We start from the raw sequence: 23,781 nt of genomic DNA, 5'->3' as shown, positions 1-23,781 counted from the left end.
CTGATGTATTTGCTTATAGCTGAAGGGATTTTGTGTTTGTCCAGTGGTTACTCCTTTTGGTACTAATTCCTGACCACATTTTTGGGGGCACCTGACATCTGAGGCAAGAAAAACTGAAGAAAATGGCGTCGGTTGCATTATATATACCCCTGGCTCACTGACGTCAGGGAAGAGGCGACAGCAACCGACGCCGGACCAAGACTTTGGAATTCCGGCTGACTGCGGGACTGCCTGATGACAGGATAACCCAAGTGTGATGACTGCAGCAGGGTAAACACTCGAACATCTACATTTATGGTATTAGAATGTAGAATGGTATTCCATAGGGAATATAAACATTGAAGGGACAAAGGGTTATGCAGAAACATGATTCTGTGGGTGGGGACTGCCCATTACATCAGTGAGATATGAGGGTGAATACTGATGTTTAGGTTTTGGTCCGAGAACGGAAAAGGCATTTTCAGTTGGTATAGTGCCCCTTTAAGGGGAAAAAAAAAAAAAACCTCAGTGTTTCTGAACACTGTTCCATGCTCACTACAGCAGTTCTCCTTCAATACTTGATTCAAGTAACTTGAACAGGATGTCGTTCAACTCTGCAGTTCGGTGCTTATATAACATATATTTTGGCATTACATTTTCTGATGTTAAAAGCACAGAGCAGTGCATTTCTTTTTTTTTTCTAACTCTGAGAACAGCTTTAAAAAGAGGGTGGTGCGCGTCTCTGCACCCATGCCTAAATCCACCATTGATATAAACTGTTATAAATAACCAACATTTAAAGCTTAACATTTCAGTACTTTGTTGCTGCTTATGTAAATTTGTCAGAAGAGGTGGCAACTGCCTTTAAACCCCTGAATGATCTAATTTTTGCTTTGTTTTGCTAGGAAAAGAGAATGTTAAGTTCTCCTCCTCTCTGCAATAAAAACAGTGGAAAACAGTTCCACAGCTTTCTTTCTTTTGTTGTGGCAGCAGTTGTGTTCCTGACATTAGCAGGATTAATTGGCCATCTAAGATTGATAGCAGTATCTGACAGGGTAAACTACAGATTGATCTGTGTCTGTGCTATGTCATGCAGGCTGAGACAAAGTATGTGAAAAGCTTAACAAAGTAGGTGGGCTTTCCCTTCCTTTAATTCCAAAGCAAGAAAATGAAAGTTGTAAAAAGTACAAGCAGTTTTTGGTACCTACACAATACAGGAAGAACCATATTGTAGGGAGAAAAGAATGCTAAGGATCGAGTTAAACGGTAGGAGAGGGCAGAATTTTCCTTTAAGTGATGCAGAGGATTATGATCAGGCCGTCGATTATAACCCACTTATTATGTGTTCGAAACATGAATGCCAAGAAATTCACCTCAAAGCTCATGAAGCATCCATGTCAAGAACACATCCTCTCCCCACTCTCCAAGATTCTTGAGAAATGTATAACCTGTCAGGTACTAAACTATCTAGTAAGTAATCACCTCTCCAGAACCCAGCATGGCTTCTGGCCATTTCACAGCACCACCACTGCCCTGCTTTCCTTCACCAACACGATCCTGCACCATAAAAACAATGGCCTGTACTCCTCTGCTATATTTCTGGACCTATCAAAAGCTTTTGACATGGTATCTCACAATATCCTTCTCTCTGTCCTCACTAATCTCTTCTTTTCCCACTCTGTCACCAACTGGTTCCACAGCTATCTCTCAGGCTGACAGCAGTCAGTGGTTTGGCATGATCAGCTCTCCCCTTGCCTACCAGTTTCTCTTGTGGGTCCCCCAAAGGTCTGTCCTTGGCCCCTACTATTATCCCTCTTTATCAACAACCTTCATACCTCCACCAAACATGCCACTCTCATACAATACGCAGATGACTCCACTCTCATCTACTCTGTCCCCACTTTACCAGAACTCCAAAATATCACACAAGAATCCTTCACATCTGTAGAAAGGTGGCTTTCCAATGCCCAACGTCTGCTCAGTCCAAACAAAACCAAACTTCTTATCTTTCAGCCCTCTAAATCTATACAGTCCTCCATACTCCTCAACATTCATGCCAGGAACACCATCATCTCCTCATCTGACCACACAAACTTTTAGGTGTGGAAATTGACAACAAACTCAAATTTGACCTCCACATATCTCTTACTATAAAAAAAAGTTCATTAAAAAACTCTGGGCACTTTATAGAAACAATATCTAACCAGTGCAGGCAGGACCGCTATTGCCAATTCCCAGCTAATCTCCACCTTACTTAATGCCTCTCCCATACTTACCAACCTTAGACAGACTGACCTAGACAGACTAGAATCCTGCTACAATAAAATTGCAAAATTTGCAACCGGCGCATCCTACTGCAGCCACCACTGCAACTCACTTAGGGAACAAGTTTGGCCTGAACTCCCGCAACTTCTTCACCTGAATCTACTCTCATTTGCCTACAAACTAATAAACCACCCCCCTAAGATCCCATCACTTCAGAACCTACTCCAACCCTACTCTTCTTCTAGACGCCTAAGATCCAACAGCAAGAATCTACTTCTTGCCACTAAACCCAAAAACTCAGCAGGAAAAGCCCTATTCTCCTATGCTACTTCTAAACTATGGAATATCCCCCCCCCCTTAACCAAATTACCTTCCAACAGTCTATTCAAAACCACTCTCAAGTGTCACCTAAAAATGCATTGGCTCTGTCCTTGCCCAAACCCCGACTAGCATAACTCCCAGCCACTTAGAAAAGCATTATCTTTCTTTTATCCTATTATCAGCTTAATCCTTAAGCATCATTTAATTGTATACTTTTTTTTTCTGTTCTTACTACTGTACTGTATACTTTGCTAGCCATGTTATTTACTGTAAGATCATCTACTATTGTAACATTTTTATTGTAAAATTTTCTGTATTGCATATTTTTTTTTGTACTTGTTGAAGCTATTCTCCTCGGGCCTCCGCTGAAAAAGGACTTGTGTCCAGTTGGAATTTCATGATAAATGTAATAAATAAAAATAAATAAATAAATAAATAGGGATAGTGATTGGGTAGTTGATTAAAATTCTTTGTAGTGCATGGAGCTTTATCTGCTGTATGTACTACTAAAAGGGGAAAAAAATCACGAAATGTTTTCCCAGCTTTCAAAGCCAAACATTTAACGAGGTCTATTAGACGGGTAGTGTAACTCAGTCCGTTATGTTTACACTTAACTCCATAACTCTCAACTGCCTAGAGTTTTAAAGGACATCCAGATTATTGGTTAATATTTTTGGTCAGTTCCTCATAAAATATGTGGTTTTCTTACAAACCTCTGATGCTTCAAGTCACTAAATAATGACATACATTTGAGTTTCAACATTCTCATTCTTCACATTATGCATGCATGCACACATATCCTGTTATTCTAGCAACTCGTTTTTTGTTTATTTATTTTTTTACAGGAAGCTAGGGGCATGTTAAGGGTATGGACAGCAAGCAGAAACAAATGTTTTGTTTTGCCACTGTTATTTGTTAGTAGTGGCAGATTTTACTGATTAGTATGGGACCTGACCTTTACTTTCAGGGTGAGGGGTGGTTAACATTGTTAAGGTTGGGGTCATGTGCCTCTTTGGCACTTAACTGGTTTGTCTTTTTCCAAATATTGAGTGTAATCAATGCGCTCCATGCACTACAATTTAATGAAGGTGTTTTTAAAAAACAAGTGGATCAGTCTAATGGGCATGGAGTACTGTTGAATGATTACATCCCTGGATTTGGACTCCATATCTTCTGATATAAGCTGTACTATGAAAAAGGATTTCCTTACAATAGCGGACACATGATCAAAGAGCACTTCATTGTTTATATATAAGTTCCTAGATCTCTCATTACAGGATCAGTTTTCAGGGAAGTGTTAGCAATGTGATAGGCTTGCTTAAGGATATGATTTTACATTACTTGGCGTTTAGTTTTAGTCTGTGGTTTGGACACCAGCTGTTTGTTTAGTATGTGCCTTTGTGAGGTCTTGATTTGCTGTGTATAGTGATCTGACTTCATTCATTGCTACCATAACTTTTTTCCAAGATCTGCCCTTGATAAATCTGAATTGGTTTAGGTTTAAAGTCTGTAGGTTACCTTTATACTTATTAATTCCATAATCCTTTACATAGCCTTAAAGATGAAACTGGCCAGGTTGATGGAATTATAATTACCTGTATACATTAAAGCCCCACCTTTGTGCTAGGAAATAAACACTGCTGTCCTTCATACATCCAATGCAAAGCCTGTTTTGAGGCTGATATTGAATAGCCTCTGTAGGGGGTCTATCAAGTCCTGTTTTTAGCCTGACCAATAGGCAACCTGGTATGTTGTCTGACCCCATAGAAATTGTTTTCTTGGCCTTGGTGCCTCGAGGACTTATTCTTGGGAGATTTGACTAATGGTGTAAATGCAGGTATGTAATCTGAAAATATTGGTGGGGTTGAAGTTTGAGCTAAATATGTCCACTAGTTAGACTGGCAATGTTCTCCGAGTCCAAGAGTCTTAATTCATTTGCTGTTAGCTTAGCACAGTGCTTGGTTACTATTTCTTGAGGTTTCTAACATAGTTAAAAAGGATTTGTGGTTCTTAACCTGTGTGGCTATTTTTACCTCACATCTGGCTCTGGTTAGTTTCATCCGGGTCCAGAGTTCCTTGTTAAGTTTAGCAAGGGTGTTTTTGGAATCTTGAGAGTTTTTATTTTCTTTTATTGTAGAGACTATTTATACTATGAGTTTATTTTTGAAGTTTGTATATTTATTTTTGAGGGAAACAGATGGAGTTATTCATGTATTTATATGTGCATAGAATACAGCAGTGAAGGATTCCGCACAGGCAATGTGGTCTTCAAGATAGAGATTTTTTTTTTAATTTAACAATGTCGTCACTCTGTTTTAGTAGACTAGCCTTTACATATAATCTTTGTATAACAAGGCACTGGAAAATGCTTCAGTCTTGCAGTGCATATGACTAATTTATGGTTTGATTTGACCAGGGAGGAAGTTACATTTGGTAGGGAGCAATGGTGCCCCCATTTTGGTAAGGACCAAATTCAGGATTTTGTCATCCCTGTATGGGTTGCAGTCTAGCTGATCCACAGAGTTTCTGTTGAAGTGAAGACATTTCTGGGCATACATGTTTTAGGATATGCAAGTCTACCCGTTTATGGAATGGTAGTTGAAGTATTGTAGGCAAATGGTGTTAGGAGTAATACAATGGGACTCCATAATAGTTAGATAGGAGATGTGGGCTGAGGGAGACATAGAGCAGGTCCTGTAGATATCTATGATATGATAAGGTTTTTTTTAGTAGTAAATTGGATGTGGATGGGTTATATTGTCTGAGACTGCAGGTGAAATTGTTTTTAGAATTTGGAGACGCTGTCATCTTTAGTGCCTTTGTCTAATGTAATGGGTCTGAATGTGTGATAGGCTTGGAAATTCTGCACTGATGGGAGTGCTTTTGACAACCTTGAACCAGGTCTCTGTGATGATACATACATACACACACACACACACACACACACATATATATATATATAGGTCTATATTATAATCTCGAAAGTTTAATAGTTCGAATGCATAATCATTGAACTGTATGCATTGAACTATTAAACCCCGATAAAGATATTTTTTAAAAAAAACTAATGAGTGTAGACAGGCCCCCCCCCACCCCCCCACTACTTAAATATACCAACTATGAGATTGCACTACAGTGTAGGAAAGGGAAATCTTCCCTTTCCGCACCATACTACATTGAAGTGCAATCTCTGAGTTGGTATATTTAACTATCGGGGGGGGTGTGGGGGTGCAGGGGGGCTTGCCCCCCTGCCTAAACACCCTTTACTTGTTTTTTTTTCTTATGGCGTCTACTACAATTTCAATGGTTTAATGTTTCAGTCACTAATGTTCGATCTTTAGTGATTCTAAGCATTAAACCTTTGAGATTCTAATATAGACTCGTGTGTGTGTGTGTGTGTGTGTGTGTGTGTGTGTGTGTGTGTGTGTGTGTGTGTGTGTGTGTGTGTGTGTGTGTGCGCGTGTGTGTATGTATATATATGTATATATATGTACATATATGTATATATATATATATATGTACATATATATATATATATATATATATATACATACACACACACACACAACCATCTTTATTGAATTATCACTTGTGACATAGGCAAACTTACATTTATATAAAAGTAATCAAACCATATTAACAAGTTCACATTTACAAACGTTGTACATTACATATATTCTGCAAACCAAAATTACAAAACTGTTCATTTCTTGTCTCTGCTTTAAACCCTGTTCCTCTGCAAAACATTTTTCTGCATGTTTTGTTCCCACAATTTCAATTTTTTTCTGTTACCTCTACCCTTTTCTAAAGATCCCACTTCCTGTTCTTTTTATCCGTTACAATACTTGCTACTTCAATTATAGCTGGTGATTGTTTTTTTGGCAGCCGCCAGAATTAAACTTAACAAGGCCTTACTTACATGTAGGTAATTCAGATCTTGTATCCCAGCTCAAAAAAATTATTTCCTTAGTTACATTCATTTGTTCACCCAGTATCCCTGACAGAGTACTCTCTAGGGGATTTTTAAAGTCTGCCAGCTCATTACTCTCCGAGAACATATGTTCCCAGATACTTATTTTTTTTCCCCATTACTCCACTATTTCCCATCTATCTGAGGAAAATTCTTTGGAGTCTGCTTGGGGTATAAAAGTACCCATGCAAACACTTCCAGACAAAAATCCTAAATCTTCTAGGTTTTGTTGCATATTTCCGAATCGTATACCCTCCCATTGTTTCTTTGTGAATTGCTTATCTAATATCTCTTTACAGTCTTTTCTGTCATCATCTGATTGATTCCTATAGTTCTTTTGCAATATTTTATCGTCGTCTTCTTTCGGCTTTTCCTGGTTAGGGGTCGCCACAGCGGATCATCTTTCAGTTCATGGTTGACAGTGGAGTTTTACGGTGTTGAGTTGCCAGCCCAGCGCCCAACCTTCCACAGAAAGCACACACATGCATGCACTCACACCTAGGGCTAATTTGGAGTGTCCAGTCCACCTACAGCATGTCTTTGGGATGTGGGAGGAAACCAGAGCACCCGGAGGAAACCCACGCGACCACAGGGAAGGCATGCAGACCCCGTACAGAAGGCACCCCAGCCGAAGATTGAACTGGAGAACCTTTTGCTTTGAGGCGACAACGCTAACTGCTGCACCACCATGGCAGCCCCTTGTGCAATATTTTATATGTTCTACTAATTATCCCTTTTTTAACAGCAGTGTCTGTTCTTGATGTAACTAAAATCTCAACCAGTGCAGATCTTTCATTTAGGATTCCCCTATCCCTTTCTGTTTGCCTATACTCTGATATCAGTGCTTGATAGGAAGGCAATCTCTAGCATGCAGTCCAAATGTCTTCTTGGCCTCTATTCATTCTATTACCTTTTCCTCTCTTATTATTTGTTTCCAATACCCTGGTACCTTTGCCAGCTTCCTCCAATAAATTCAGCCCTCTCTTTGCCTATTCTATGTACCTCTAATTGTAGTCATCCCTATCGGCAGGGCTAGCCACTCGGCAGTGTAAATATTTGGCTCTAGGTGATCTGGTCGTGTTAACTGATGTCGACAAAATGAGCATGGGTATTTGCCAGTGATAAGTGGGTTGAGGACCTAGCCTACTCCAGCCAAAGCCAGGGTCCCACACTGAAGGTGGGAGGGGGTGTATGTGCAGTTTTGACCAGTGTGTGTCACCATAAAGCCCAGCAGCCTGGAGTCAATAAGCTACTGGCAGACTAGTATCCATTTGCCCAGCTTGGGTTACCTGGGATAGCTCTGTTGAGCAAAAGGTGGATGTAAATCCAGTCAATTTGCCAACCATGAATTAAGAATTGCTACATTCAGTTGTACGTTCAATGATAGGATGGAGCTTGGAATTATATTGCATGATAGTAAGGAGGAGGATGGACATCCTGTGTATCCCGGAGCCAAGGTGGACAGGCAGTGCAGCAAATCTACCAGACTTTGGATCCAGAGTTGTCTACTCAGGAGGAGGACAGGCTAGAAATGGTGTGGGAATTGTGGTAAGGAAGAAGCATCAGAATACAGTGAGGAATGTAAGAATTAGTGACAGACTCATGGAAATCTGACTTCAGTGTAATGAGAGGGCAGTATTTATAATCTCAGCCTATGCCCTACAACAGGGTTATGATAGTCAGGATATCAGTGCATTCAGACATCAGTTTCAGGACCTACTATATAAAGTGGGAAAACGTGAATTGGTGTTGATAATGGGTGACCTGAATGCACATACTGGGACAGAGAGAACAAGATGTGAAGACTGCCTAGGTCCACAAGTGTGGGACAACAGGAATAAAGGAGGAGAGGCCATTCTAGACTTCTGTCTGGCAAATGGCTTGATGCTAGCCAACACATGGTTCAGAAAGAGAGACAGTTGTCACAAGATCACATACAAAAGTGGCCATCATGCAACTCTGGTAGATTTCTTCTTAGGGGAAAGGCCAGTGTGGTAGAATCCATAATTGCATAGTCATCCCCAGTGAAACAGTCAACCCATAGCATAAACCACTGATTGCCACCATCAGCTGCAAACAGTGGTCAGAGAAGGCTCAGGTCAACAGAGACCAGGTTGAAGACCTAAAGTTGTCTGCAGCGAAAGCACAATAGTTCAAATAATTCCACTTGGGTCTATATTACTGCTTCAAAATGACATAACATCGAACATCAGTACGCCAGGTACTCAGCGAAGATCACTTCCTCGATGCGCTGAATGCTTCAAGGTCAAAGATGTAGTTGGCCAACTACACAATGTTGCCCTTTTCTCCACTGTAGTGCGATCTCGGAGTTGGTATATTTAGTTATGGGGTGTAGGGGCACAACCCCCACATCGGGGGCACCCCCCACATGGGTGGGTTTGGTTTAGTTAGAATTAGTTCCGTTGCATTGCAGGGCAAGTATTAATTTGCCCGAAAAGTATTCAGCGAATCACGTAAGTGAATTTCGCTGAATACTTATCGGCATTGAGGTGTTCGATGTTGCAGTGTTTTGATGCCGTAATATAGACCCTACCCAGCATGGCCTCAAAATAGCATGTGTAAGGGCTATAGAACAGATATGCGGCCAAGCAAATCTGGAAAATATGACCTAAGGAAAGCTGGTGGTGGAATGCATAAATCTAAGAAGTCATCAAAAGAAAGAAGAGTGCAGGAAAAAGTAGGAGAATGAAAAGTCTGACCAGGCTAGGAAGAGAGATACTGGTTGGCTAACGAAGAGACCAACAGAGTTGTAATAGCAAAGAACACCAACTTTTTGAAAGTCACTCAGTAGATGCCACAAAGAAACTCTTTATCAGGGTGCAAGGCAAAGACAGAAAGGTAAAGAAGATAGTCAGACACCATTCATAAGGGATGCCAGCAGCAACCTGTTCACCAGTCTACAAGGCATCAAAGGCAGATGCAAGGAATACTTTCAGCAGCTTCTGAATGAAGAAAACCCCACATAACTTGTACTGCCCTAGACACACCCTACAGTGAGAGAAGAGGAGAAGCCTAGCCTAGAAGAAGTAAGAATAGTACCAAGAAAAATTAAGTCTGAGAAACAACACGGTTAGATGAGGTCACAGCAGATATGATCAAGAAGTTGGGTGAGAAAAGGGAGAAAGGGTTCCTCGCAGTACTGCATTACACTATGGAGAGAGAGAGATGTATCCCAGATGAGTAGAGAATAAGCATACTCATGCCAGTGTTCAAGAACAAAGGGCACATTCACAACTATGGGCAGTATATAGGTATTCAACTCCTATCACACTGCATGAAAGTTCTTGAGAGGGTGATTGATAAATGAATACACAGAGTAATAGAAAGTAAGATGGGAAATGAGCAGTTGGAAAAAGCATTTAACAAGGTCCCAAGAAAGCTGATTTGGGCAGTCCTGAGGTGAAGTCCCAGAAACATTAGTAGAATTACTGCAAGCTATGTTCAAGGACCCAAAGACTCATGTAAGAACAATGGCTAGTCTCACAGAGGGGTTCCTAGTAGGAGTGGGTATGCATCAGGTTTCAGTTTTGAGCCCACTGCTGTTCATACTAATGATGGACTACATTAGCAATTAGGTTGGAGGGAATAAATCAACAAAGCTACTGTATACAGACTATGAGGTCAGGTTTCATTTAAATGTAGTCTCTTAGACAAAAATAACAGTATTCTCTTTGCAAAAGTCTAGAAAAACAGCCTTATTAAAGCACATATTACATGCCGATTCAATAAGAAAGGAATGTTTCTGTAACCTTCAGGCAAGAATACTGATATGTGTGAACAGAATGTGCTGTGCATCAAGTACAAATGGCCTTGGTAACCAAGGTTAAAGAGGCTTTAGAAATTTTACGGGGTTTTGGTATTAATAGGAGATACTTAAGGTACAGTGAGTCAGTTAGTTTGGACTGATAAACAGAAAGTTATTGCAGTGCAGTCCACAGAAGTTTTATAATTATATTATTCAGGAGAAAAATAATTCTGAGTAATAATCAGTGCAGAAACTACAGACATATTTCAGTTTATCAGCACTGTTATTGGAGACAGTAAAATTTGATTTGGATATTATTGACATCTACCTACACTGTACATAAAATATTCTTAACAGAACTACAGTGAATACAGACTTAGTCTGAAAGGTACAAGAAAATTTGACAATGCAGAGACTGCTACCTGTTTAGCACAGTTCTGGGTAATTAAAATATAGACATTCGTTCCAGTCTCTCCCACTTATTCCAGTATACTACAGTCCTATCAGTTCTTACACAGACAGTGGCATTACAGGACAGCACTGTTAATAAGTGTTTTTAAAGATGTGATGTTGTAGAATGCACTACTGAGAAATGTAGAGGTATGGAATCAGATGTCTTTACTGTGTGTCTGTACTTCAAATTAAGATGAAAATTTCTGACTCTTGAATGAGGAAAATTTAGTATACGTGTATAGCTTTGATGAGTTTGGCTCCTCTAGCCTGTGTCAGAGTTCCAAACATGCATTTTTTGGTCCTGTATTGTTGCACATTCTGAATGCATGCTGATAAAGTTGATCTCATACAGCTGGGTTATTTTTTATTTAGGCTGTCCTGGATATCATTGCTTTACTAGAGAAGACTTAAATGTTCTATTGTTCTTTAACTGTGTCTTTGCTTATTACAGTCTGTGTGATGTTGACATAATTTAGCAGTGTTTATAGTATGAAGGATTGTGATTGGGTCACCTGTCATAACCTGTTTGTGTTCAAGACATGGATACCAAGAAATTCCCATTGTGATTGAAGCTTGAGAGGTGAATCTTTGCATCTATGTTGAGAACACATAATTTAAGGTTATAGTTTGTTACATGATCATAATTCTGTGTAGTTCATAGAGCTTTATCTGCTCCATGTACTATTAGTTGCAGGGAAAAAAATGTTTTCTTGGCTTTCAAAGCCAGAAAACACTTATTGAGCACTGTCAGAGGTAGTGTAACGCAGTCTGTTATGTTTACACTTACCTCCATACCTCTGAACTGTTTAGATTTTCACAGGGCATCTAGATTATTGCTTCATATTTTTAGTCTATTCCTCAGAAAATATGTGGCTTTCAGACAAACCCCTGAGGATTGAACTAATTAAATAACGGCATACATTTGAGTTTGAGTTCATATCCTTCAGAAAATGGATGCTAACACATCCTGTTAGTCTAGCAACTAAGTTTGAGGAAATTGAGGATACTGTATTGGTGTGGACAGAAGGCAGAAACAAATCATGTTCTTCATTCCACATTGCTGCAGTCCTAACTATTGGGTAGTCCGCTGTCCAGTCGGCCCGAATACCAAAGTATATGGCTGACGTCGGTCACGGCGCATTAGACTGACGTCAGTACGTCAGGGTACTAATGCGCATGACCGACGTCATCTCCTCAGTCTTTTTTGCCGCATGGTCCGATGCAGAAGCTGTTTTTGCGAGTGCAGGTTGGCGTTCTGAAAGTTTCTGAAGTCAGAGTTTCAGACCGAATCAAAGTTGGCTAAGTACCCCGTTGGGGAATATTTTGGTTTTTTCTTGCCTCAGTATTTAACCGGATGTCAGAAAAAGTGAATAACTGTATTTTTTGTGGGAAACAGATACCTCATAGGGATTACCATACTTTGTGTATACCTTGTTTAGGACCTGAGCACGACGTTGTTGGATGCCGCTCTTGTGCTAGGTTTAACAAACGCACTATTAAGAGAAGGTTAGACTGTGCCAGGTTAGTGTTTGGGAAGCGTTGTAATTATAAAATGCCGTCGGATGCTCCGACGCCCGCTTCAGCCAAAAAGCGCAAGGACAAAGCAGGGAAGCCTAGAGTGGAAGAACCGACAGTCCCGGACGTCGGTTCTTTAGAAGGCTCAGTGGAGCCGGAGGTTTTGCCAGGAGTTTCTTTGGAGTCTCAGGGAGAAACTTTATTGTTACAGGATGTATCTCAGGAAGTAGGCCAGCCTGAAGGGGCTTCTCAGGTGGCTGTTCTTCCCTCTTCCTAAGGTGGTTAGGGCCTCGCCTTCTGTTTCTAAGGCTTCTTTAAGAGGCAGGCCTGCTTTAGCTTCAGTGGGGGTTTCTCCGAGTGTTTCAGGGTCCTTGCCTAAGAAGCATATGCTAAAAATGGCAGAGGATTTGATTACAATGATTAGAGGTTCTATGCCCCCTCCTGATAAGAGGCCTAGGGTGGAACCTGAGTTTGAGAGTTTTGAGCAATGTTCGGAGGCTTCTGAGTCTTCGGCTGAAGATTTGCAGGAGTATCCTCCTTATTCTGATTCTGATGTGGATGATTCTACTCCTTCAGCTTCGCCTCCTGAGGATTTTTCATTTTCAGAGACTCTGCATTCCATGAGGGAGCATTTTAAATGGGAAGGTCAAGATTTCTCTGATTCCAGGAAGAGGCTTAGAGAATTCTTGTTTTTACCCCAGCATAGGCCTTTAGCTATACCTCCTGTTTTGAATGTGGTAGAAGATGTTTTTGCAGAGGCTTCCCTGAATCCTGACTCTTTGCCTCCTGCCCCAGTTAAACCGGATAGGTACTATAGGGTGCCTGAAGCCCATAAGTATCTTTTTAAGAGTCCTAGGGCAGACCCAGAAACTGTCTCTCAGGGGCCTAAAGGTGTGAAGGCTTCTGTGGTTAAAAATCCTGTTCCTCCTGATAAAGAGGCAAGGGCTTTGGATAGATGTGGAAGCAGTTTTAAAGAAAATGGAGGACAAGGCTAAGTCTATGCAAACTGTTAAGGATTTTTTGCAGGTGCAGCCTCCGAAGTTTAGTAGAAATTGGCCTGCTAAGGGGTGGACTTATTCTGCTTATGATTCCCAGTCTAGGGGTAGGTCTAGACGTGGTAGAGGCAGAGCTCAAGGTTCTTTTAGGCCTAGGACAGGGAGTTCACCTGCTCAGACTTCTGGTGAGGGCAGGGGTCAGTCCTTTCGTAAGCAGACCCAATGACCTGCCTTTTCAGCTGCCAGTACATTCTCGCCTGGCAGCACCTTTGGGAGGAAGGCTGTCTCTTTTCAAAGAAAATTGGGATTTAATTACCCAAGACAGATGGGTTCTGGATATCATTCACCACGGTTACAGGTTTTATTTCCATACCTTGCCTCCTTTCAAAGGCATGCCAGACATTCCTCCTCTACAAAGAAAAGAGGCTCACAAGCAAATTTCTCTGTTGCTCCAAATAGGGGCTATTCAGTCAGTTCCTGTGCCAGAAAGGGGCCTAGGATTTTATTCTCGCCTGTTCCTAGTACCAAAAAAGGGGAACACGTGGAGACCAATTTTGGATTTATCTATCCTCAACACTTATCTGGACATTCCCAAGTTCAAAATGTTGACGTTACAACAACTTTTACCTCTGCTGGGCAAAGATCACTGGATGGTAACTTTAGATCTAAAGGAAGCTTACCTTCATGTGCCAATAAGTCTAAGTTGCAGGAAGTATCTGCGTTTTCGAGCTGGAAATTCTCATTATCAGTTCTCTGCATTACCCTTTGGCTTATCTACTGCGCCCAGAGTATTCACAAAGGTTCTGGCTCCAGTGATAGCTTACTTCAGGCTAAAAGGAATTCAAATCTATCCTTACTTGGACGACTGCCTGATTCTGGCTCGAGAAAAGGAAGACCTTCTACAGCATTTGGAATATGTCATAGCAGTGCTAAGATGCCTAGGGTATTCTGTGAACGAAATAAAGTCCAGTCTAGTACCCTCTCAAGACATGTGCTTTCTGGGTGTGAGACTGAATACAGCAGCCCAGATGGCCTTTTTAACCCCGGACAAACAAAAGAATCTTTCCAGTTACTTCCATCACCTATCTCTTCAGTCCGGGCTGACTGCAAGGACAGTCCTTCAAGCCTTAGGGTTCATGGCATCTTGTATTCTGGTGCTTCCCAATGCCAAACTGCATATGAGGAAGCTACAATGGTATCTCAAAAATCTGTGGACACAGCACTGCCAGGATTTGGACACTGTCATTCAAATAATACCTTGCATTCAAAAGGAATTTTGTGGTGGGCTCAGGAATGTCACCTAAACAAGGGACTCTCTGTGACCCGGCCAGAGGCAAGTCAGATTCTAACGACAGATGCCTCAGATATTGCTTGGGAGCTCATCTAAATGGAAAGTGGATACAAGACAAGTGGCCTGCCAGACTACAGCATCTACATATCAACATGAAAGAGATGTTAGCAGTCCAGTTTGCATTAATGGCTTTCAAGGAGTTACTTCTTCCAGGGCAGGTGTTGATTCTAACAGACAACACAACTGTCATGTGGTATATCAACAAACAAGGGGGAACACATTCTTACCCATTGTGCAGACAAGCAATGATTTTATGGGAGACTGCGCTCAGTTTGCAACTAACTCTTCAGGCAAGGTTTCTGCCGGGAGCACAGAACTCCTTAGCAGATGTGTTAAGCAGACAAATCATGGATCCCCACGAGTGGAAACTGGATCTTCATGTATTTCAAACATTGACAGTGTCATGGGGAACTCCAGACATAGATCTGTTCGCTTCTCCACTAAACCACCAGCTGCCAAAGTTTTGCACGAAGGGATTTCATCACACAGCTTGGAAAGTGGATGCTCTTTCTTTCAGTTGGAAAAATCTTCATGTGTATGCTTTTCCACCTCTGCCTCTTCTCCCAAAGGTGCTTCTAAAGGTCAGACAAGACAAGCCAAGGATGATTTTAATAGCTCCAGATTGGCCTCGCAGCACTGGTACCCATTACTGAGGAGTCTGGTAAGGAAGCCTCCATGGCCTTTACCCTTGATTCCACACCTGTTGTCTCAGCGGACGGTCGTCTGCTCAATGTCAAGCTTCACTCTCTTCATCTAACAGCCTGGCATATTCTGTTTTGAAGGACAGCAGGTCTCAGCTTCCTCAGCAAGTTTTAAATGTGATTATGGAAGCCAGAAGACCTAGTACAAGGAAAGTGTACGCAGAAAAATGGAAGAGATTTTGGACTGCAGCAAAAAATTTGGAGATTTCTGAGCCTAATTTGAGTGTGGCTCTTCAATATCTTACTGAGTTATTGGACAAAGGTTTGTCTTTCTCTTCTATTAAAATTCATGCTGCAGCAATTTCAGCTCACTATGATTGTGACCACCATTGTTTTCACATCCTTTGTTCAAGCAATTTCTTAGAGGGGCAAAGAATATAAGACCCCCACGTAGAGCTCCTACTCCTGCTTGGGACCTCAATTTTGTGTTGGAGAAACTTACTCTACAACCTTTTGAGCCTGTGGCTACTGCTGAACTGAAATACTTGTCATGGAAGACTGCTTTTTTGTTGGCCATTACTTCTGCTAGAAGGGTTTCTGAGTTGCAGGCCCTTATGGCGGTTGAGCCTTTTTTGATTTTTCATAAGGATAGGGTATCATTACGTACTAATCCTTCCTTTATGCCTAAGGTGGTTTCTAGTGTGGCTTTAAACCAAACTATTCATTTGCCTACTTTTTATGCAGATCCCCAAAATAAAGGGGAAAAGATTTTGCACACTTTAGATGTACACAGGCAATTGCGTTATTATTTAAGCAGGACTAAGGATTTTAGGCAGTCTCAGCAGTTGTTTGTTTCTTTTGCTTTGAGTTCGCAGGGCAAGCCTGTGTCAAAACAAACTATTTCTAGGTGGATTGGGTTTTGCATTGCATTTTGTTATTCCCATCATGGCAAAGAGATTCCAGCTGGGATTAGGCCTCATTCCACTAGGGCTACTGCCACTTCAACAGCATTTCTAAGGGCTGTGGCAACTAAGGATATTTTGGAGGCAGCTACTTGGAGTTCAGTGCATACTTTCTCTAAGCATTACCACCTTCCTCTCTACTCTAAGTCTAGGGCTGGTTTTGCAACAGCTATTTTGCAAGGCATGTTATCAGCTCCTGCTTCCTTATGATTTGCCAGCCTCCCTTACCTCTGCTTTGGGATTCTACCCAATAGTTAGGACTGCAGCAATGTGGAATGAAGAACATAGTACAGTTTTGTACCTACCATAAATGTAGATGTTCGAGGATCCACATTGCTGCAGTCCAATTTACCCTCCCTCCTTCCCCTCTGTGTTTAGGGGTGGTTGTGTTGGTGAGGTTATATTCTGGTACCTTTGTATATATTGTCTATAATTTTGGTGCAGGTATGTTTGGTGTTTTTGGTTTTGGCCTTGTCTTTTTAGGGTCTTCTGACATCTGGGGCAAGAAAAGACTGAGGAGATGACGTCGGTCATGCGCATTAGTACCCTGACGTACTGACGTCAGTCTAATGCGCCGTGACCGACGTCAGCCATATACTTTGGTATTCGGGCCGACTGGACAGCGGACTACCCAATAGTTAGGACTGCAGCAATGTGGATCCTCGAACATCTACATTTATGGTAGGTACAAAACTGTACTTTTTGTTCTGCCGCTGTTATTTACTTGGCAGTATTGGCAGATTATGCTGGCTGGCATTATACCCGACCTTAACAACTTTAGCAGCAGGTGCTTAACAATTGTTATGGCCTTGTCCTGCACCGTCATGGTGCTTAACTGGTTTGTCTTTTTCTGAGTATTAAAACGTAATCACTACGCTCCATGCACTGCATACAGTTTTCTGGTTTACAACAAAACTTAGTGTAGAAGCAGTGTTTATTATTCTAATAATGTAGTGTAATTTAAGCACTTCTGTGCTGTACATCTGGACTTTCCATCAAATTGTAACTGACTGTTTTGTCTAGATATGTGGTGTTAAGCATTTGATAACATATCTACATTATGTATATTTATTTATTTATTTTTATTTGTTTACTAGGATGGTCCAGCTGGGCCAGACGTGCCCATTTTCAGAGGAGTCCCGGGGAGAAAAGCTCCACATGTAAAGACATTTCACATACAATACAGATTTTACATTAATAAAGACATTTAGTACATATTATTAGCAACTTATCCAACTGGTGAAAAAAAAAAAACAGCACACAAGTAAACATTTTCAAATCAAAGCTATTATACAAGCAATACAGAGTATATACATGAGAACAGTTCATATGAGTAGCTTTCAGCTAGCAGAAGTTATATATAGGACACTTCATACAGTGGGTGCAAAGCAGATATAGGAATTAGTTAGAGATTAGGTGCTTAAACTTTTCACACGTTTAGGAGGTATAATAGCTGAGCGGTAGGCTGTATGAGTCCTGTTGCAGGAATCAGCAAAGTTGGTGGATATTGTTGCAGATATAAGTGGTGGTATGATATTAAGGTAGGCTGCGAGAGTACCTGAATGTCTTGCCTGGTTCAATGATAGATCTATAAGGTGTAGGAAGAGAAGGAAGTAGACAGGAGAGTTCAATGGTAGGACAATGAGGGTTAGTAGAAGAAGGAGATGGACAGGATGGCGAGGTGGAGTAAGTAAAAAAAACAGATGGATGTGAAAGGAGGATGGCAGAGTAGTAGAATGGGAGTGAGAATAGTTGTGATGGTTGAAATTAGGTTACATGAGATGTGGTGTTAGCACGTGCACAGCCAAGATGAGGAGAGGTGTTGTTTCAGAGATGTCTTGAAGAGAGTTACTGTGCGGGAGGAAGGAGTTCCAAAGTTTTGCGATGGTAAAGGAGTAAAGCATCCGGCCATCCGAAAGTTTGGGTTTTTCTACATTTACGAGCAGTTGGTTGTTGGATTGGTGTGTTCTGTTAGGATGGTGTGAAGTAAGTATAGAAGACAGAGCAGGGCACATGAATGGATTATGAATGAGTTTGTGAGTTGCAGTTAGTTGGATAAGTGTGAGATAGTTGGGGAGTTCAAACCATTTTAGGTTGTGTAATGATAAGCAGTGGTGGGTTGAGTAGGAGGTATTATTTACAGACTTAGCAATTTTGTTGCAGCATGAGTCTAATTTGGACTTTAGAGACGCCTGAATGTTGGTGAGGAGGAGGGCACCTTATAAAAGAGAGGATAGTAGAAAAGAAGAGGCAAATTAAAGTCGGACTGATGCACTTAGTAGATGTTTATTTCGGTAGAGAGTACCAACCTTTTGATGTGGTCAAATGTGAGGTTTTCGTCTATGATGACACCTAGGAGTTTTGTGCTAGGTACAATGGTGGTACCATTTAGAGACTGAATGGTGAGGTTCTCTTTTTGTAGGGGTGTGGACTTTTGGGGGGGCAAAGATTACTAGTTTGGTTTTGTTGGGGTTCAGGGCAAGATGATTATTAGATATCCAAAATTTGGTGGAGGTGAAGGTGTTTTGGGTGAGTTGGTGTAGTTCTTAGGAGTTGTTTGGCAGTGCAGATGATAGTGGTGTCATCTGCGTAGTGGGTGACTGAGCCTTGAGAGAGCGTGGTGTGGAATTTATTGATAAATATGCTAAACAGAAGTGGGCCTAAAATGGAGCCTTGAGGAACCCCAGTGGTGGTGTTTAGGAAAGGGGAGTAAGAGTTCTGCCATTTAGTTCATTGTTGCTCGTTAGTGAGGTAATTAGTGAACCAGTTTAGAGTTTGAGGTGAGGTACCTGTGTTAGAGAGTTTTGTTAGAAGGAGAGAGTGGGATATAGTATTGAAAGCTTTAGAAAGATCAAGAAATAGTAAAGATACAATTTTACCAGTGTTACAGGCTCTGTTATCAGTGTCCATGAAGGATATGAGGACAGAAGTGGTACTATGTCCTGGTCTAAATCCTTGTTGGGTGGGGAAGAAGATGTGGTTGAGTCAAGTGGAGAAGAAGTTGAGAATTAATACATTTTTCCAGAATCTTAGAGATGGGGTTGTCTAGCCAGTTGATATTTACATCTCCCAGTATGATGGTCTCTTATTTTTTTTATGTTAGTAGATGCCTGGGCAAGGATTTCCTCAAGAATTGGGATGTTATTGCTTGGGGGAATGTAAATTACTATCACAGAGGTTTTTGCAGTTATTCATTTTAAGAAAAGAAACTAGAAGTTCGGCTGTGGAGAACTGTGGGATGTGTTTTGTATATGGGACAATAGTGAAGGACATTGGGTATATTAGAGAGATGCCTCCACCTTTTTTTCGGGGTCTGTCAGCCCTAAGACAGGCAAACTCTGGGGGAAGGAATTCTGTGCCATTAATATAGGGTTTTAGCCATGTTTCAGTTGTGGCAATAATATCAGGTTTGCTGTGGGCTATCCATGAATGGAAGTCAGGTATTTTATTTCTGATACTTTGTAGGTTAACTATAGTAAAGTTTATTGATTTATGGGAGTTGGGGGGGGGGGGTTTGCGGAAAAGAGGAGATGGGACCTGGGTTGGGATGTATGTCTCTGCATAGTGATGGGTTTGTTACAGGTTATGGGAGAGTAGTGTATTCTAGTTACCGTTTTACTTTGATTAGATAATTTAGAAGGAAAATGTTATTGTTGTGGTGATGGTGGGGGAGGATTTTTACTCTGATACATAATAATATGCTTGTGTTGTAAAGGTTGGCTGAAATTTGTGAGAAGGAAGTCTTGTGTTCAGACTGTATGGGGATAGAGGATAATGGGCAGTGGGAGGAAGAGGTAGAAGAATGATGTAGAGAGGTTAGATGTAGTAGGTAATTGAAAGAGAGTGATGAGGTAAGTAGAGTAGCAATAGTAGAGATGGACATTGTAGTATGGGATGTGGGTGACTAAAGGAGTGAGAATAAGTGTGCAATAGCGAGATGTGGTGGTGGAGAAGAGGTTGTACTGATGGGATAATGATGAGGTGAGTTAAGATGTTTGGTATGTGTGGCTAATGGTGTAATGTGAGGGAAAGTGAAGAGGTGTGGCTAGTGGTGTAATGAGAGGGGAAATGGAGGGGGGATAATTAGGTGATGAGGTAGGGGGGAGGAGCTAGAGTAAGTATAAATGTAATTGATGTGAGGGTGGGTGGGGATGATGGGAGAAGGGCAGGCTAGCGGAGAGAGCCAAAGTGTAGTGGGTCGAAACCAAAGGCAGACTTGCTATCTGGAAAGAAAACTATCAGTAAGGTAGGAAATCTGGAGGGGGAGCAGATGGTCTAAGTATTTAAAGATGGTGCCACAGCTCAGGGGAGGAATAAGTAAACTGTCAAGAGGAAGAGGGAGGGAATAGACAGGATTGACAGGGCTGGGAAAAGCTTACAGTAAGATTATGCTAGGAGAACAAGAAAAGGGGTGAGGATATGAACCAGGACTTGGAGAAAGCTTTGAGAAGAGAAAAACAATCAACCAGCTAGACCATGTCAGTACCTAAAGGCGTCTGTTTATTTATGTGAACTCAAAAGCAGATTTAGTAGAGCATCAGGGAAGTAGAATATAAAATAAATGTAAAGCTTTGGAAAACTGTATATATTTGTTACAATAAATGGGAGAATTAAATATAAGAATATAAAATAAATGTGATAGACAAGATAAATAAAATATAAGAACATAAAATAAATGCAAAGCTTTGGAAAAATATATATATTTGTTACAATAAATGGGAAGAAAAAGGGGGGTCCAGTAGTGTTGATATGGATCTTGGGAAAACTCTACTCTATAGCAACTTAGCAACTTATTGGTAGACTGCATTTTTGACACATTTTAATGGAATTCATGCAGCCGTACTGCAGTGTGTCCAAAGTCTCATAAAAGTCTGGTATTTGAATTTGCTGTTTTGTTTATTGCATTTGATGACTGAGTGGCCTTTTGCAGCCAGTGGCCCTTTTATGTGTGAATGCTGAAGTGATACATGAGTTTACAAGAAGTTATTTGAAAGTGCATGCTTTGCAAAATGTGCCGGTGTCTCCCTGCTACTATAAAGCTCTAGTGACCCATCCTTTTACTTTTGTGTTAAGAACTGCTATACAAACAATATTAATTTTGCACTTGTTAACCCAGTGATAACTTGCTTATTCTACAAGTGTTATTGCTTAGGCTTTATTGGCAGCTTTACTTATTCAGTATATTTGGCATGTTTTCTTCTTAATAGTATAGAGCTGAAGAGCTGATTGAGTAGAATTTTAAGTGATAGCATTCATTCAGCTGACTGGAAATAGAATCCATTTCATAGGTTCATAGGTTAGTACTAGGCTAACTGCCTTTGTGGGCCATTTTAAGCCTAGCCATTTACCCCATCTGAGAATCAAACCCTGGACCTTGTGTTTGTAAGGTGAACACCTTAACCATTATGCCAACCTCCATACCTCCCAACCATTCCGAATTACTCGGTTTTTACCGAGTTTTGGGGTCCAAATGAAGGGGTGCCACGATTCCCGAGTGGCATCCCTTCATTTCCGATTTTTCTTTGATTTTTTTAAAATTTTCGCGCTGTCGGAGCTGACGTCATCACGTGCGCAATGACGTCCGCTCCGTCAGGCTACCAGCCAGTCGGAATTGAGCTCAAAGAGCTCACATCATCATTTTCGGCTGGCTGACTTGAGTTGTAAAAAGGCGCGAAGGAAGTACTTGTGCAGAGCAGTTCGCCGAGCTGGTAGCAACCTTTGTGGATTAAGAAACGGAGATATGGCAGGAACGAACGAAACAGATTAATGGCAGCAATGAAACGCTTGTGCAGAGCAGTTCGCCGAGCAAGTAGCAACATTTGTGGATTAATGGCAGCAGCAACTGAGATATAGCAGCACAGAAACAGAGAGATTAATGGCAGCATCTGAAACGGAGATATGCCAGCAACGGTAAGGTGTGTGTGAGGGATTAATGGCAGCAACTGAAATGGAGATATGCCAGCAACGGTAAGGTGTGTGTGTGTTTGTGTGTGACAGACTGCTACTGCACTTATAGATGGGACCATTTTCTAGAATTATGTGCTGCTGCATTTATAGATGAGACATTTCCGTTGTTGAATTATGTACTACTGCATTTATGGATGAGATGAGACCAGCTAGCTAAAGTTTACTTTGAATTGCATTGCTGCATTTATTGTTCCGCTCTTTCTGGTCACGCACACAATTGCCAGGATTTGAATCAAATTATTGCTGCATATTTGAACTTGAAGTAGTGCGTGTGCCTTTATTGATATATAGAACAGGACCATTCTGTTAGTATTTATTTAACTTGGATTAGTGCGTGTGCATTTACTGCTATACAAAACAGCACACTTTCTGATAATTGAATTAAGGCTTCCAGTGTGTAGAAAATGGGATAATTAATAGCTAGGTTAGAAAATTAGAGAAAAGTCATCTGAGAGATTTTTGTTTGAATGTGTTTTATTTTAAGATAGTACAACAGCTTTTACAAATACACTAATTAATGAAATATAAATGCAGTTGCCAGTTGTACAATGTGATATAATCCACAGGATCAATTTTATAGGGTTCTGTTTTGCTACCCTTGCAAATAAGCAATTTACCTAAGATAATTCAAGTTTCTACATGAAAACAGAACACATGTATTGATTATAAACACGTCTTACTATTCTATGTTGTAGTTTGCTAAGAAACTGCAAACAATTTATGTAAGAGATAAAAAAACAGCTTGATGGTATGCAGTATTATTTTCTTCAGATTGACTTTTTACATAAAAGCAAGTCATCCAGTGTTAGTGGCACCTGATTTACACAGTACAAAACTACCTACCTGTTATGTAAATGAGTTTTGCAGTTGATTTTGGACAGAAATATGATGTATACATGATGATTACTGCCATACATTGCTTTCATGCCTCTCAACCTGTTAAATCTTGACAAAGCCAAAAATAATATGGGGACAGAGGCCCCAAAATATGGACAGATTTTAAATATTGCTCTTGTAAACTTAGCTAGAACAAAAGGTTTTCTGTTACCATGTATTTTCTGAAATATATGAAGTGTAAAACTCAACTGTAGGCTATTATTTAGTGAATTCAGTCCTCATTGATTTGCCAGAAAACCACACATTTTATGAGGAACAGACCAAAAATATGCAGCAAAAATCGGGACATTCCCAGCTCAAATAGTATCTGTTTGAATAACACAAATTCGGATGCTAGAACACAGGACATGTCACTTAAAAAGAATTACTCATTGGTAGCACAACATTTTATTCTAGCAACTTTACAAAATTATACAAGCAATGTTTAAAATGTGTCCCCCTGGTTTTTGACCTTTTGTCCCCTCCCCCCAAAAAATGAAATTGAAAATAAGTGCGAGACACTGTGCAAGATGCCTATGGCTTACACTACTGTTATTCTATTTATAGTGTGGGTGTGGAAGCAGACTTTATGATGGAAAAGTTCTGAATTGTGCAGTTTTGTCGTCATTGGTTCCTGTGTTTTGTTTCATTGCCTACAGTACAGATTACTGGTAAAATGTTCAAACAATAAATTTAAAATGTGCTCTAACTTGTGTTGTA

At 40.7% G+C, this 23,781-nt stretch overlaps 1 protein-coding gene across 2 annotated transcripts in view; it reads left to right on the top strand.

The window, feature by feature from the left end:
- The window catches only part of FANCM (FA complementation group M), a 2,552,324-nt gene that overhangs the window by 439,982 nt on the left and 2,088,561 nt on the right, over positions 1–23,781 (top strand). The window lies entirely within an intron of this gene.

The sequence above is a fragment of the Protopterus annectens genome, chromosome 6.part0, assembly GCF_019279795.1.
Source record: "Protopterus annectens isolate FY-2018-M chromosome 6.part0, PAN1.0, whole genome shotgun sequence".
Lineage (NCBI taxonomy): Eukaryota > Metazoa > Chordata > Ceratodontiformes > Protopteridae > Protopterus > Protopterus annectens.
The sequence above is the reverse complement of the archived record's forward strand: the minus strand, read 5'-3'. Positions and strand labels throughout refer to the sequence as shown.